Source organism: Ahaetulla prasina, chromosome 1, assembly GCF_028640845.1.
Source record: "Ahaetulla prasina isolate Xishuangbanna chromosome 1, ASM2864084v1, whole genome shotgun sequence".
Taxonomy (NCBI): Eukaryota; Metazoa; Chordata; class Lepidosauria; order Squamata; family Colubridae; genus Ahaetulla; species Ahaetulla prasina.
The window spans coordinates 260398518-260414944 of record NC_080539.1 but is presented as its reverse complement, the minus strand read 5'-3'; the positions used below and the strand labels follow the sequence as shown (position 1 = coordinate 260414944).

The following is a 16427-nucleotide window of genomic DNA, read 5'->3' as shown; positions in this document are numbered from 1 at the left end:
AAAAGTATATCAACAGACAATTTTGACAAAGAATGCTTACAATGAAATAAGCAATCTTATTCCCCAAATAAAATCATTTGGTCTTGTTTGGAGATTCTGTAGTCTGCTCAAATTAGGCAATAAAAGGATAGCTTCTCTATCGACAAGTTTGGGTATCACAACACTGTAAAGTTAATTTAGCCTGACCCAAAAGATAAAATCTGATCTTACAGTATGTGCTTCAACATGCCATTGTTTCCTAGTGGCTAATACAGTAGGACAGAAAGCTCATACTTACAAAAATAATTGGATTTTAACAAGGACATAATTATGCTGACATCAGACAGTCCATGAGAGCAAATTTACAGCTAGCAAAAGTTGCCATTCATTGACCCCCACCCCACCCCCCAAAAAGGGAGGGAGGAAATCACAGAAATTAGAATCTACATTTCTAACCAGAAGTTGAAAATTGATTCAGAGTTGCTCTAAATAAATCACTGAAATAGTGCATTACTTTTCTGAAAATATGTTTTAGCAAATACAAAAGAATATCATTTATTGTATCAAGGGCCCAGCAAAGTTTCTAAAATATTAATTTTCCTGTAAGTATTCAATTCAGTATGTTTTTTTATCTAAAGGCTACCTTTATATAGATCAATTTTTAGTTTACATGCAGCTCTAATGTATGAAAATCTTGTTACCTCCTTTCAAATAAACATATATTAGAAAGTATGATCACAAATTACACATACACTGAGAATTGAAGACATTTGCTCTTTTTATATTTACTGTTGTTAGCTCTAAGAACAGGTTTCACTTAGTGTAAAGAGAATAGAAATTAATTAATTACACTTGAAAAAATGGCTTAGATGGGATGAGCACCCATAAAAATCAAATAATTAAATATGATAGCAATAGCACTTAGACTTACATACCACTTTATAGAGCTTTACAACTCTGTCTAAGTGGTTTACAGAGTCAGCATATTGCCTCCAATAATTTGGATCCTCATTTTACTGACTTCAGAAGGATGGAAGGCTGAGTCAACCTTGAGCCAGTCAGAATTGAACTGCTGGCAGTAGGCAGAGTTAGCCTGCAATACTGCATTCTAACTGCTGCACCACCACGATTTAATATATTTTATCAATATTCCCTGTAAAAATGGTCAAAGCATTACTTTAACACAATATTAATCACCTCAGATATTTGCCTATTTAGATTATGTGGGCCCAAATATTTGCAATCTAACAACAGAAATAACAACAGAAGTGCTTTTGACTCTTTTGGCATTACAAAGATAATTCCACAACATTTTCCATTTTCAGCAGATGAATCATTTAGAAAATTCATAAATTTATCAATTTATGTTAATGATTTCTGTTGCCAAATACACAGCACTTCTCTAATTTTAATGGAATACCTCATAAAAATAATTTTACATCAACCTACCAATATTTTTGTTTATATACCTGCTCTATGTGCCTTTAAATAGAGGTGAGAGGGAAACAAGGCAATTTCCCAAGTTAGAGGTAAGCCAGTAACACTCTCTATCCAACCTCCTGCACAGAGTTCTCCAAAATTAATCTCTAAAAATTAATCTAGAAGACTTGGCCTCCATCCTTAATGCTAAGAAAATTAAGAGTGCCTTAGTGCTCTTGCTAATATTGTAGGATTTATTAGTTTAATTGTTTTACACTGTCATTTTCATTTTAAAGATTCAGCAGAAAGAGTTCTTTGGGGAAAAAATATTTCAGTTAGGATGCAATGTATTTTTAAACAAGAAAACAGGGAATTAACTACATTTAATATGGCTAACAAGAGAAATTAAAAACATCCACAATACTTTCAATTATCAGATTTTTCTATTTTCTAGAGCTTCTTTAATACGAAACATAAAACTTGAAATTTAGTGTATCAAATGAATCTTTGCATGAATCAACAATTTTTAAGCGATCATATTTGAAACACTAATATAAAAGGATCATATCAGTATCTCAAATGATTTGACTTTACTCTCAGCCAAGCATGTAGGACTGAATGAAGGATATGCTGTATGTTCATCACTTTTTCCATTCTATACATACCATCATAGTTTGGCCATTCATAATTCATGACCTCTGAAATTTGAACTAAGGATTTATACAGTCTAAAGGAGAGTTATTAGTTTTCAACCACTTCCTAGTCTGCAATAAATAAGAGCTAGAGGATAGCATACAAATCCTGTTTTATAATAATATCTTTAAAATGTCAATTAGTAGTACTGTTTTTATTTCCACAAGTTTCCAAGAAAGCAAAAAAATCAATTTAATTATATATCTGAAAATAAGAAATTTTACTGCTACATGTTTTTTTTAAAATTTGAATTTATATCCCGCCCTTCTCCAAAGACTCACGGCAGCTTACAATATGTTAAGCAATAGTCTTCATCCATTTGTATATTATATACAAAGTCAACTTAATTGCCCCCAACAATCTGGGTCCTCATTTTACCTACCTTATAAAGCAGAGGTTCCCAATCTTTTTCGCCCGCGGCTCCCCCGGAAATCCGACCTGCAACTGCGCATGCGCAGACGCCGCTCCCGGAAATCCAACCTGCAACTGCGCATGCGCACCAGACGCCCAGAAATGGCGCATCAGCGCGGACCCAGCGGGCGAGATATTCCGCGCGCCCATGCTGCTCCTGGGGAGCCGCGGCTCACAGTTTGGGAATCACTGTTATAAAGAATGGAAGGCTGAGTCAACCTTGGGCCTGGTGGGACTTGAACTTGCAGTAATTGCAAGCAGCTGTGTTAATAACAGACAGACTTAGTCTGTTGAGCCACCAGAGGCCCTATTTTGCCCAACCAATATAAAATCACATAAAACTGAACATCAAATTTACTCATGGCTACTCACAAGCCATGAGTAAATATTAATTAAATATTCAAGCTTCCTGAAGAAATAGAGAGTAATTACTCTGAGATCCACTGTAAGAAGAAAATCATATTAATCTCTTTTAGTGACTAAGAATATTAAGAGGGTATTTTTAACTGATCAGAGACAATAACAATTTTTTAAAGAAAGAAAATATCAAGTCATCTACTGTCCTGCTAACTAGTTCTAGAGTTTCATTCAAACATGTATCAAACTAGGTTCTGATAATAATATGAAAAAATGAGTTTGTTTATCAATGTGTGTAACTGTAGATCAGTGAGACAGATTTGTTTAATCACAGACCCATGAGACAATTAATGCAGATAAACTTTAAACTCCTGGAAATCTCAATTAAATTCAGTAGAATTCCTCTATTTGAGCATAAATCACCTGCAATAGAATGATTAATAATTGCATTTCTCCACTTTATCAGCAAACTTCTGAATAGACTGCATACAATATTTACCTGGTACAACTGAAGAATTGAGTTTTACACATTTATTTTTATATTAAACCTGAAATCCTAAAAATCCAAATTTATAGAATATTTTTATGTTATCATCTTAACAGGTTATGTTGTATTAGAACTAGCAATATTTAGCAACTCATCAGCTTTCTAATTATTCGACTCTGTCATCTCTTACACCAACTGAAAGAGCAAGTGGACTAGTTCAACGGCTGACATAAATCTATCTCAACAAACCTAATTGTTCTATTTCTCTGCAATGTTCTAAAGAATAGCTTCATAACAGGGGTGAAATCTAAAAATTTTCTCTACCGGTTCTGTGGGGATGGCTTAATTGGTGGGTGTGGCTTGGTCAGGTGACTGAATGGGCATGGTCAATAATAATAAATAATAAAAATAATAAAGTATACAAAACTTGGGAGGCACCGGTCTACCTTCTTTAAAAATAGGGACCCCGGTCTACCAATTGCCTTTTACTGACAGGCCCTGATCTACCTTCTTTAAAAATAGAGGTCTACTAGCTGCCTACAGCGCTGATCAGCTGTAGTGTGGCCCTTTGAAGTGCCAGGGCAGTCATTTAAGGCTGTTTGCAGCTATATCACCACCAAACGCTTCAGGGACAGAGAAGAGCAAGGCGTGGGCAGTGGGGGGGGCAGGGATTTTTGCTACCGGTTCTCCAAACTACGTGCCCCCATCGCTACCGGATCGTGCGATCTGGTCCGAACCGGGAGCATTTCACCCCTGCTTCATAATATTAACGACAAAAAGGAAAAAGATAGATTTGGTGGTTGGGAGTCAGGAATTTTCCATGGGAAAAAATATTTAAAAAGCATTAAAGGAAGCAAAAAAACCCCACAAAACCACAGGTTATATAAGAGCAGATTTAGTAATACGGGTAAATAAACTATCATAGAATCAGAAATGGGCCCAACAAAATTGGGCTGATTTTTACTGTACAGAACCCCTAATCAATCCTTACATGCTTTGGTATTCCATATACCACTATCATATAGAGAATAGTTTCATATTTTATATACATATTCGCTGGGTCTCTTGGAATGGATACCACATGCCTCATAAAACATTTTTCCTGGTTTAAAGCCAAGAAACTTCTAAAACAAGGGAAGTCTGTATGTGCTAAAGGGAATAACTATTCAACAGACGGTAGTACTGTAATTTCATATACACAAACACACACACTTCACTATATTCAGTTATTTGCTTTGAATTAACATGTAATATTAATGGTTCTAAAAGGCCTAGAAGATTTTTAGTGATTCCATTCAAGAGTAAAAGCCTTCCTTTCTGCTCTTATTTCTAGCAGTGAGTTATAGCAGTTATATCTTAGTCTTCCTTTCTTTTTACAAAATCATCAATTGTGACAAATAATTAGCGATACTAATTACTACTGAAACAGTAGTACTACTGGAGCAAGGAAAAGTTCATAACTCTGCCTCTTGTTTCTTATGGATAAATTCAAAGAAAAAAAAATCATGATTATTAATTCAACTGAAGCTTAAGCACACCATTACTGCCCTCCCATTGTAATGAAATGTATTGTATTGGATCACAACTTACATATTTCACACAATAAAATAATGTAAAACATCTGATCTCCTTAGCAGCACAATAAATCAAAGACACATGGTTTAAAGAAAATATCAATTCAATGGGGTCTTCCATTGCATTACATCATATTTTAGTTTAGCGTGATGTATGAATCCAACCATTGTGAAAAGTAAGCATAGTTTAATACTATTAATGCAACAGGATACTATGCGGGTTTTTTCCCCCAAAACATTGGTAAAACAAATTATGGCTTAATTGAACGTTAATCTATACTTTATTTAAGCTATCTCCTTTAACACAAAATAGACATTAGGCAATGTATACTTCCTATATCTTGGAATTCAGAAATAGTCAATTTTCACACTGCTAAAGTGGACAATTATAAATTCTTAAACTGCTTTTAGTAATAGATATAAAACAGCTTCTGCTTATACTAAAAGTTGAGCTTATACAGATTCTACTTGCTGAAAAGAGCTTTAAGCAATTTGTTTCTTAACATCAGAACATAAAAAGGCAAATAATCTCCATTTGAATTTGAGCCTAGCTTCACTCTGGAAATATTTTCATGTTGCTCAAAAAGAACTAGCAGGTACTTTTGGGTGTCTAGTTTAGGACTTCATATTGGTGTCTTATAGAATATTGCCAATTTTCTCATTATATTCATTCAGTTAATTGTTTCTTGTTCTTGTAACACAAGCTGTTAAATGAGTTAGGAATAAAGACAACAAAACAAATATGTCCAGGAGTACCCATTTAGGAATTCACAGTTGCCATGAAAAATTATCTCCCTATCTTTATAATAATGAAAATTTTCACAATACCTACCAGTACTAATAAAATAACTTCTGGTATTGAGAGATGGCTAGCTTTCACTAGCAGGTACAATTCAGAAAAGCATTTCACTGCTTCTGTTTCACACGCTTTGCTTCCTAGCATTGCAATCCTTTATTGTGAATAATAATTTTTACCTGTGTGCCCTCAATTACTCATAAAAGTAACCTAGTAAATCGTATCCCGTCACAAATACTGATATTGAAGCTTCAAAGCAAAATCAATCTATATTCTTCTTTGCTTATACAGAATTTAGCAGCTTGACTAAAAAGAGAAAAATCCAGTGGTCTAGTTGGAATGTTATTACATCATGTCTGTTTTCTTGTTTATAAAAAATTCAAACTTAGTGATATTAAGAATCACTGCAGTCTCAACTGCCACACATTTCATCTTTCTATAAAATATGAGTAGCTAGTTTAACAATTCCAGGATTAGTTCACATATGAAGTTATGTAGAGAAAAAGTATTCAAGCAATTTCTACAAAGTAAGAATTATATATATATATATTTTTTGTTTACATTTATATCCCGCCCTTCTCCGAAGACTCAGGGCGGCTTACAGTGTATAAGGCAATAGTCTCATTCTATTAATATTCATATTAATAATTAGCCTATAATAACTTGCCCAAAGTCATTCAATGTTGCTACGATTAAGGGCGCCAGAGCTCCTGAGTCCTAGTCAATACATTGATCATTATATTACACTACACACCTATAATATATTGTGTAAAATTATGCAAAAGGCTCTTGATCTAAAGAGCATCTCAAAAATATGTAAATTTGGTAAAATGTAGCTAAGAAGTTTTATCCTACACCTTCAGCAAAATTTAACCTGATTCAACATTTCTTAATTGTAGAGGAGATAATTTGATTGAAATGAAGGAGTGTGTACATTGATGAAGGTTAATTTAACTTAGATCTGAAAGGGATGAGGATATGAAAAACCTGAGGTGACTTCACATTCTTTGGTTAAGAAGGAGAAGGAAAGAAACTCTGTCAGACTTTCAAGGTTACATTTTGTTATTATATCCTACAACAAATAAACTATAATTCCAGTGGTCCTTATCTGGTTTCTAATCAATGTACCTCAAAAGTGTGATACTAATGGATGAGAAAACCAATAAGCCATTGAAAACACGTCCAACATTCCCTAAATACTATTCTATGTATTTTAGTGTTTCATTCACACAACTCAGATCAGAAATTCTTCATTGCTTATTAAATTTCCATGATGTGGCAACACATAAATCAATCCAAAACACAATAAAAAGAATGTGACTTAGTCTCAATATACAGAGGTTTGCCTACATTTGCACATGTTTTTAGCTTTGAGTCATTTAGTCCATCCTGCTCTATACAACTGAAATTGTTTTAGAATACAGTGTAAATTGCTCTCTGTATTTAAAAAAAATATGATAGCCCAATTGTTTTTGCTTATCTTTTCTATACTGCTACTACAAAAGAAAAGTAATTGCATCATGCAAGTTCAGTTACATAGCAAGTTTAAATTATCACTTGTAATTCAACCAAACTCAAAGCTTACTATTAGTCAGAGGAAGAACTAAAAAACCCGTAAGCATGAGAACAGACAATGAGCTGTTTTAAAGTTTCCACTGTATGAATGTATGTGTTCATACTGACGGGGTTTTTTTTGGTTTTTTTTGGCACAGAGACAAACACCTGGACCAAGCCCATCTAATAACTGCAGGAGGTTTAGATTACTTAGTGCTACTCATGGTCTCTGTAAAAAGATGGCAAACAGCAGTGTTCACATGTCTGTGAAGTGGCTCTGTGAACTTTGTCTGGATCCTGGATGTTGCTATTAAATTATTTCCTGGGTCGCTGGAAGGAACATAAATCATTCCCTTTCTTCCCTTCCCTTTACAGTCAGAAAAAGCCTGTTACTCTCAAGATCATGTTTCCTTTCAAGAATCACATCAGCACCTTGTGATGCTCATTGATTTCCCCTACACAAACCCCAGTACTTCCCACCTCCAAGAAGAGGAGCTCTCTCTTCTAAAGATCTCCCATAGTGCACACAAAGCACAAACTTAACTGTTGTAGTCATGAAAGTTCCTCAAGTTGAGCTTCATGAAGAGATCAGAAATGCAACTCTTCTCGGCATCCTCTTTTTCTGTCTCTCTCTCTCTCTCCCTCTCATACATCCGGTGTCCCCAGGCTTGGCATGAATATTCGTCTCCCCCGGGTTACCTACCATTCCTACTTATTTCCTTTCTCCACTTTCCGTCTTTCAACCCAAACCAAAGGGGACCTGCCCAGAATCCCACAAAGGCTTCCAGAGTAGCTCCCCGTGCAACACACAATGGCAAAGCACATCCCCTTCCCCGACCCAGCTGCCACCCACAGCAAACGAATTCCATCCTCCAGCCGCTGAACACACACGAACACACACATACACACACACACCCTTCCTGCTCTCTCCTAGACAGACACGGTCCCCAATTTCGCCTATACCAGGCTCGCAGCCACATACGCCCTTTCGCCGTAACACAAGAGCCTCCCAACTCTTGCGAGCGCCTCAGAGCAGCCCGCCCGCAGGTTCCCCCCCCCCCAAGCCACCTCCACAACCCCCGATTCCCTCAACCCGCCCGGCCCCGCTCCTTTTCCACACGCGCCACCCAAGAAACGGGTCATCCCGTCTGGGCTTTTCTCTCTCGCTCTCCCTCCGCGTGCGTGTGCGCGCGCGCGGCCAGGCACCTCCATCCCGGCGGGGACCGCAGCTGCGGGGCTGCCCCTCGACCCTCCTCCGGCAGCTTCCTCCCGAGCCCCTACGGAGCGCCACAAACGCTTCTCCCCGAGCCTTTCCGACGGGGAAGGCGGCCACCTCTGTCTTTTCCCGGGCGGCCGCCGCTGCCCCTGCCGCGGCCGCCGCCGCACCGACCCACCACCGGCGCCGGCTCTCCCCCTCCTCAGGCTCACCTCAAACCGAGAGAGGGGTCCGCGCTGCTCCAGCTGCCGTGCCTTCCTCCTCCTCCTCTTCCCCGCTCTTCCATCCTCCGCCGCCGAGGTCGCCAGGGGGGAGAAGAAGAGTAATGAACGGCGCCAGCCGCCGCCGCCGCCTCGCCCAATGCAAAGCGAGCCCCGATCAGGAGCAGCCCGCCGCTGTCCGCGGCGCTTCGAGTTTCTCCTCCCGGAGGCGCGCTCGGCAAAACCGCGCGACGCATGCGCTGTTGAAGGGTCATGGGAAGTGTAGTTTCCCCCTATCCCGCTTTCTGGCGAGGCTGCGTTCCCAGCCCTTCTTCTTTCCTTTGCTCGCTTTATAGTTGAGGAAACGAAATTTGGAAGAACAATTCACTGAACTCGGGAACAGGTCAAGGAGACAGCATTAACCATGATTTGGAGACTTTTTCGGTATTGCTATATAGGGCCAAAGAAAAAGAGGCAAAACAAGGAAGGGGAATTAGCTCAAATGGTAGAGCGCTCGCTTAGCATGCGAGAGGTAGCGGGATCGATGCCCGCATTCTCCAAGTGTTTTTCCCCCCCTGTTTTTTATCGATATTCGTTGTATTGTGTTAAACGATCCAGTATTTTAAACGATCCTAAATTTCACAAGTCACATTCATTTACTGGAAAGAAATCTTCATGAAAAATCTGTGGTACTCCTCATAATGCCTGTGAGTTTAGAGAACTGGTATTCCGATTTGTCTTTTTCCTTCACAATAAAATACAAGTTCTTGTAACTTTTTCTTATTCCTGTACTCCCTTCATGTGCATTTAATTATTGCTTCACCAGATGGGATCCTAGACATTTACATACAAAATGTTCTGTTAATAAACCAATAAGCAAGTATTACATTCAGGTTGATTGATTGCAGAGAAGAGGTAATGCGAAAATGAAAAAAATATTGTATAAGAAGACAAAATAATATTTTCCTCTTTAATATTTTAGCTAATCAGTTCTACTGAAATTATAACGGACCCTAAATTAGCTGTTTTTTAACAGCAAGGATGTAATCATCCGACAAACTACTATTATTGGGTCTAGATAATAACATCAATTAAACATTAGGTTAGAGAAATATGCGTTGCATTCAAGAATGAAAATGTAATATTTTCTTCAACTGCCAATAGCTCTAAGCCCAACGTTCCTTTTTTATTTCCTAAAATTATTATTCCTCGTTAAACAGAGGTTCGTTATGATTTCTCAAACCCCTCAGATGTGCCTAGGCTGCCCCCTAGCGGGTAGCATGAAATTATTTTAGGAAAGATGGAGTGTGTTTTTGCACATGCACAAAACAAAACCTCTTAACCACCTTGGTTTGTAGGACGTGCTGCAGAGTCAGACCCTGTGGAAATCAGTGAGGCCACGTAACGCAAACAGGTAGACAAACCTCTCTTGTAATGAAACACAAAAGTTTCACTCTGCTGCGTTGTTCCAGCAAATGTCGGATCTCTAATGGCCTGCAATAATGCCAGAGAATTCGGTTTGGAGGAGTGAATGAATCAAAGAGGTTTATCCATGCAAAGAAGACCTTGAGGACACAGAAATTCCTCCAAGTGTTTCAACGACCCTCTAAAAGGATGCTAATGACCAGCTGTCTGGTCATTATAAATCCTTCCCTTCCCCATTATGCTGTCAGAGCTGAAGAACCTTCTTGGATGAAGAGTGAAATGTCCTCAAAGAAAAAATAAGTCCAGTTGCCTCCAGAAAAAGAACCTTGGGACAACCATGACTTGAATTACTGAGAATCTCTACAGACTTTCATGCAAAAAAGATGTAATCGGAACCTTTCCTGGCACGTTCAGCCTGGAGTTATACCTCATGGATATGCAGACCCCATGCAATAATATAGGTGGGGAGCAGCCGAAAGTAGGGAGGATTTATCGTATTCTAGAGGAAGGATTGTAAGGATGTGTAAGGATTTCTGATGTATATCAGAAATGGCATATAGGTATTTTCTTGCTATTTCCCCACTTATTTTCCATAATCAAAACTCATGATATTTGTTGATAAATGATCTTGGAATTAGGGTACGTCCCAATCAGAAAAGCAGCCTGGAACAAGTCATCATGTCACTGAATTTATTCAACCGATAATGTGGAGGGTCCAGTATTGTGCTCAATATGAATAAAGAAACACAATCCAAGACCTTAGCAATCTACATCCTCTTAAAAACTTCCAATGTACTTCCCAGGGATTTTAAAAAGTTATTAGCAAATTATAACATTTGACATCATAAAAGAAAAAATATTAGAAATAGGATTGGAGAGTATATGTATAAGAATTGCACTGAGATTTGAGATGAAATAAATCCAAATTAGCTTTTGTTCTGGCCCCACCCACTACATTTTTGATCCCTGTTAGAAGGATGTCATGTTTTTAGCATCTTTTGCATGGAATTGGATGGATAGAACTCTGTCTTTGATTCTATATTGTATGCAATTTTAACTGCATAGGACATATGACAATTTGACTAGTCCACTATTTACATGATGGATCAATACAAAGCATGTCAAAAAATTAAATGCTAAAGTAATTTTTGACAAAATGGATAGAGAAAAATTCTTCCTTAGCATCAACCACACAATCTTTTATTTGTAAGTTGAGGGAAACTAGTCTGATTTTTTTTTAAAGGTGAGATTCATCACTTTATTGTTTAACTCCAGGTCAAAGGAAAAGATACAATGCATGTTCACATGCTTAATATTTTCCATGGCATTCAAATCATTAAATTTGAATTTAATGATTTAAATTATTATTATTATGATTTAAATTGATTATTTAAATTATTGAATTATGAATTTTCAATTATTTAAATTATTATTATTAAATTATTAAATTATTATAATTTAATAATATTATAATAATATAATTATTATAATAATTATAATTATATATTATTATTATATATTATAATATATTATTATTATTATATATTATTATATATTATATAATTATATATTATTATAATTATAATAATATAATAATATAATTTAATAATATTATTAAATTATTATTAAATTATTATTATTATTATTGAATTATTGAATTATCAATTATTTAAATTGATTATTTAAATTATTATTATTATGATTTAAATTGATTGATTTATTAAATTTAGCCCCAATTATATGTATGAAATCCTTATTGTAAAAGAGCTGTGATATTTCATGAAGTAATCAGATAGGATTGCCATTGGTCAACAAGCATCTCCATAAATATTGGTATAATACAGGTTTACACTTGTAAATTTGTAAATTTACAAATTTGTAAATTTGGTTAAATTATCTTTGCATAATTTGCATGACTTCTGTCACTTGGCTCCAACATTTTACTCTACTTTTAGTTGGGTTTTTTATAGCTTTCAGTTGTGTATATTACTTTTTTAAAACACACAAAATCCTTTACCCTACCTTACATAGAAAGAATAAAAACACTCAGAATTGCCATCTAAAGGTAAGAAAAGAGCTCAAAACACCTGGACAAAAATCAGATTAAAAATAGAACAAAAAGGTATGGAACTGCAATATTTCATATGGATAATACCCTATGCACTATGCAAAACCAAACTAAAAAAAAAGTCATTTTCTATTTCTTCCTGCTTTGGTGTACATATTTCTCATTGCAAAAAAACCTTTTAATTGAGTTGGATTGTTCAGCAAATAGCATGGAAGTCTATACAAAATAAGTGGAGTTTCTTGTGTTTTGTTGTACTGTATCAATTTCCATTATGTTATTTTATATTTTGAGAATTCTGGAACAGGTTTACACTTGTACTTTGGTTATAATTATTGCTGGGGAGTGAAGAGGAAAAAATCAGAGAGAAAGACGATGTGTCAAAATGAGGATGGATCTTTCTCTGGCACAGTTAGCTTTCTAATGATACATACTAATCCTGTCACATTAATAAACTTCTAACCAGCTCAGTAATCCTGAACTTTCTTCTGCATATTGTTTTCCTACTATGCCAGCAAGTTTAATAAACCTCAGTATAATAACATCCTGAGCCTTACGCCTAATAAAATATGTGCCTGCTTCCCCACTCTGTTTTTCATTTTGGCTAGCTCACAAAAATGTGTGATTTGAAAGTGTTTAGCTCAGCAGTTTCTTTGACCCACTTTAGCCCTATGGAATCTAATCTCAAATTATCTTCCTATAAAATGTAGATCAGAGCCAAACCTCACAGTCATAGACATAATCCACCTTCTTTCCTTTTCAAGATTGCCATTATCCATCAGGCTTGTAACAATGCAGGTAAATATAGAGCGTGTACATTGAAGATACACACTTGGTATAAATCTAGAAATTCCTTGGCCAAATACCTACATTCTCAAAAATATGTATGTGTATGGTAATTCTTATTTTTGAATTACCATACACAGTTTGTATTTCTATACGAAAAAAAGCAATACTCCAAATAAAATAAAAATATTCAGTAAAATAAAAGGGAAATAGTATGTATCCCTTCTCTTAAACTCCCACTACATTTTCTGTTCTCTTTTTTTGCCTTCAGACCGAGGTACCAAGCTGCTATGTTGGTGATGCAATGAGAGGCTGACTGATACTCTTCTGGTACAGCCATCTGCCATAGCCAAGTGCCTATACTACTATCTGGGGAAAAGCCACCCCCTGCCCCGCAAATCACTTTGATTTTTGATGTTCACAGTATTTCTGAAAGCTTTCAGAATTTCAAAATCATAGACCTGCTTGGTCTTTTTGAAGCTCCTAGTAGGCTTAGTTATCTGAATCCTTTAAAAAACTTGCAATCAATTTAAAAGGTGCTCCTGATTAACTAGATAACTTTAAAATATTTGTTTTAATACAGATAGTTAAATATTGTGGGTTTTTAAAATATACTATATGTCTCTGTGCCAGTTATGCCACCATATCTTATATTCAAACTTCTCTTTAATGATAATGGTAAGAAGAGGAATCCTCTATTATACAGACAGTTGTGAGTACTAAAGGCCTATATGAGACTTAAAACTACACAAATAGTGTGTGTGTGTGTGTGTGTGTATTTAGTTAAGTATATTCACTTCTAGGGGGATTTTATCAGTGGTTTTAATTAGCATTGTCATCATTATAACAATAAATACCTATGTGATGCAGACATCATCAGGTCATTAATCTTGCACAATATGCCTATATCATTACCTAATCATAGCAAGAAAGGCTGCCTGGGAGCCCTAAAGTTAATTATTAATACAACCCTCCATTTTACCGACTTAACCTCTGGTAATCCAAGATCTTTACTGAACATTTATTCTTTAAAGTAAATCATATTTTTGAGAACTTTTGCAATAACAAAAGCAATAAGTTTTATTTGGAGTGAATTTTTGAAATCTGCACCCGAAGTACCCGAAATCTCTGACTAGCTTACATTTTTAGTAGAATGCAACCTTTTATTTTATCAAATTTTGAAAAAAATTGAAGAGCCCTAGAACAAAGAATTCCAATTTGTTTTGATATTAGGTTGGTTTTTGGTGTTTATGTTATTTAATATTTTGTGGAATAGAAGAAACATTCTGACAAGATTTCCTCAGCTGTTTGTACTTTGAGCCCAAGTGCAGCCAAAATCAAGAGACCACCCTCAGAAGTGTTTAATGCATCCACAACTATTCAAAACATGCTCCCTGGTTCTGCAATAGCATTTTGCAATGTATTTAGGATAATCTTTGGATATGCTAGACTGGATTGCCACTCATTCAGCTGAGATTATTTTTGCTGTTCCAGAAATCAGACATGGATTATTTAATGACAAGAATATGTGTTTCTCTTTCACTATGATCATGGCCTTAGCTGAATGTTAAAATCAAACATATCACTGACAAGTTTCAAATTATACTCAGCAAGTTGCAAGTACAGTATTATGTTCTAATACTTTACAGTGATTACATGGGCCAGTTAATAAAACAGGCATGAAGTAAACTGTGCGTTTAGCTTCCATTTTTCTCCCAAATAGAAAACATTTCCATGTAGTCTTTGATATCTATTGTAGTGTTTCTCAATCTTAGCAACTTTAAAGTAAGTGGCTTTCAACTCACTGAATTCCCTAGCCAATATGCAGTGATAGATACAGATATGTTAGTATGAATATATAATAATCCTGGAATGAGAAAGAATGGTGATTTAACAAGATGATGGGAAGAAGTTTATTTCAGAATTAGCAGCCAGTAGCAGAATATCAGATTTAATAAATAAAGCTACCTTAACACTATTGCCTTTGTAGCCTCTTAGTCTACCCTTGTTAAATGATATAATTTTTCTTTCTACAAAGCAATTATTTTGTTTTATACAAAGCCCATATAGTGACTTTTGTTTCCTTTCTTGATCATTTATATTTCCTCCATTTTCTATAATATTTTAGCTTCTTGCAGTATGTTATAAAAACAAAGCAAGAATGCTTTGCCAAAACCAATTCAGAACTCTTTCCTCTGTGTACAAATGTAATATAAATGTCAGGAGAGTACATATGTCACTTAAACAATTTATTAGTGATAAACATACAATATATAGACACTTAAAGACAAAATGTTTTGGTTACTCTCTACTGCCTTTAGTGCTCTGAAACAAGATGGAACACTGATAATTACAAATGTTATAGCAATATAACTATAGCCAAGTGTATTGTTTTATAGGTAAATATTATTCTTTACAGTGAAACATATTATGCCATTTTTAATTGGCAAATGCACTGCTTATATTCACTGTTCAATCAAGCAGTTTGATCTGTATGAGCACAGACAACTCAGGTGAGGCGTTATGGAAATACTTCATACTTCAATTAATTTAACTGATGTTACTTCTGTTTAACAATATTTGTTATACTATAAACCACTCTAACATGCAAGTGTACATTTGAAAACCAAAGGCTACAAGATTTCCTGGCTTCCTGAAATTGTGAATGCGGTCTTTTAACTAGCAGTCTAAGTTGGGCCTGGCAAGCGGAACCACAGATGCAAACAAGCCAAGGTCTCTGGATAATTGTCAGCATAGTCGTAACAGCCGATCACATCTGGTATTCCTTTAAAATCAATCAGACTTGTTATTGAAACGGGGAGGGGGCCGTGGGTAGAATGAGATTTTCCTAGCTGTCTCCATGGCAGATTCCCCCACCCCATTTTAAACATCTGTCCTGCTTAGGAGCGTTTGAGTGACATTCGCGGTGGGGGTAAAGCTCCTTAAGAATTAAGGGTCTACATAGCCTTCCGTATCAGATTTAATGCATTTAAGGAACTTTAGCGCCGTCACCTTTCTAGTTCCCTTAGTCTCTCCCTTTCAATGCAATTATCATCACGCATTTGTGTCTCGACTAGATTCTATATTCAAGTTCGGGAAGCTCCAAAAAGAGTACACCATCTCCAAATTTCGTCAGATCCTTTTCCATAAATACTCCTTAAATTGGCAGTCCCCGACGTGTTCCAAGTTTTGTGAGGTTTTTCCTTTTGCATTTTGGCAGCACCGAAGCGTATTTAGACCAAACACCCGCCGGTTGCACGGAAACCAGACAGTAGGAAGTTGTCGTCTGACGTTTATTGCCAGCTTCCTTTTCCACGAAAACCGTGGGCGGTGAGTATGGCCTGGCGAATCGGGCTCCCGGAGTTGGGAAAATGCGGTCTCTTTGGAGACGCGACGATTGATCGACTGCGGAAAATGCGCCGCGGTGAACCGAGCCGGCCTTCTACAAAGAAAAAGGGGGTATTG

General features: G+C 36.3%; 1 protein-coding gene and 1 non-coding gene across 5 annotated transcripts in view; one reads left to right on the top strand and one right to left on the bottom strand.

The window, feature by feature from the left end:
- Positions 1 to 8941, bottom strand: part of LOC131184888 (uncharacterized) — a 119524-nt gene extending 110583 nt beyond the window's left edge. For 3 of the 4 annotated variants that reach the window (XM_058156736.1, XM_058156746.1, XM_058156720.1), the window contains exon 1: positions 8699 to 8940. The gene's annotated coding sequence lies outside the window, so the exon portion shown is untranslated. Of the gene's footprint in view, positions 1 to 8698 lie in introns of all 4 variants that reach the window. The other variant, XM_058156778.1, reaches the window with a different exon arrangement.
- A 232-nt stretch (positions 8942 to 9173) lies between these two features.
- Positions 9174 to 9246, top strand: TRNAA-AGC (transfer RNA alanine (anticodon AGC)). Its single transcript has one exon. It is a non-coding gene; the product is annotated as a tRNA-Ala (tRNA).
- The last annotated feature ends 7181 nt before the right edge of the window (positions 9247 to 16427 follow it).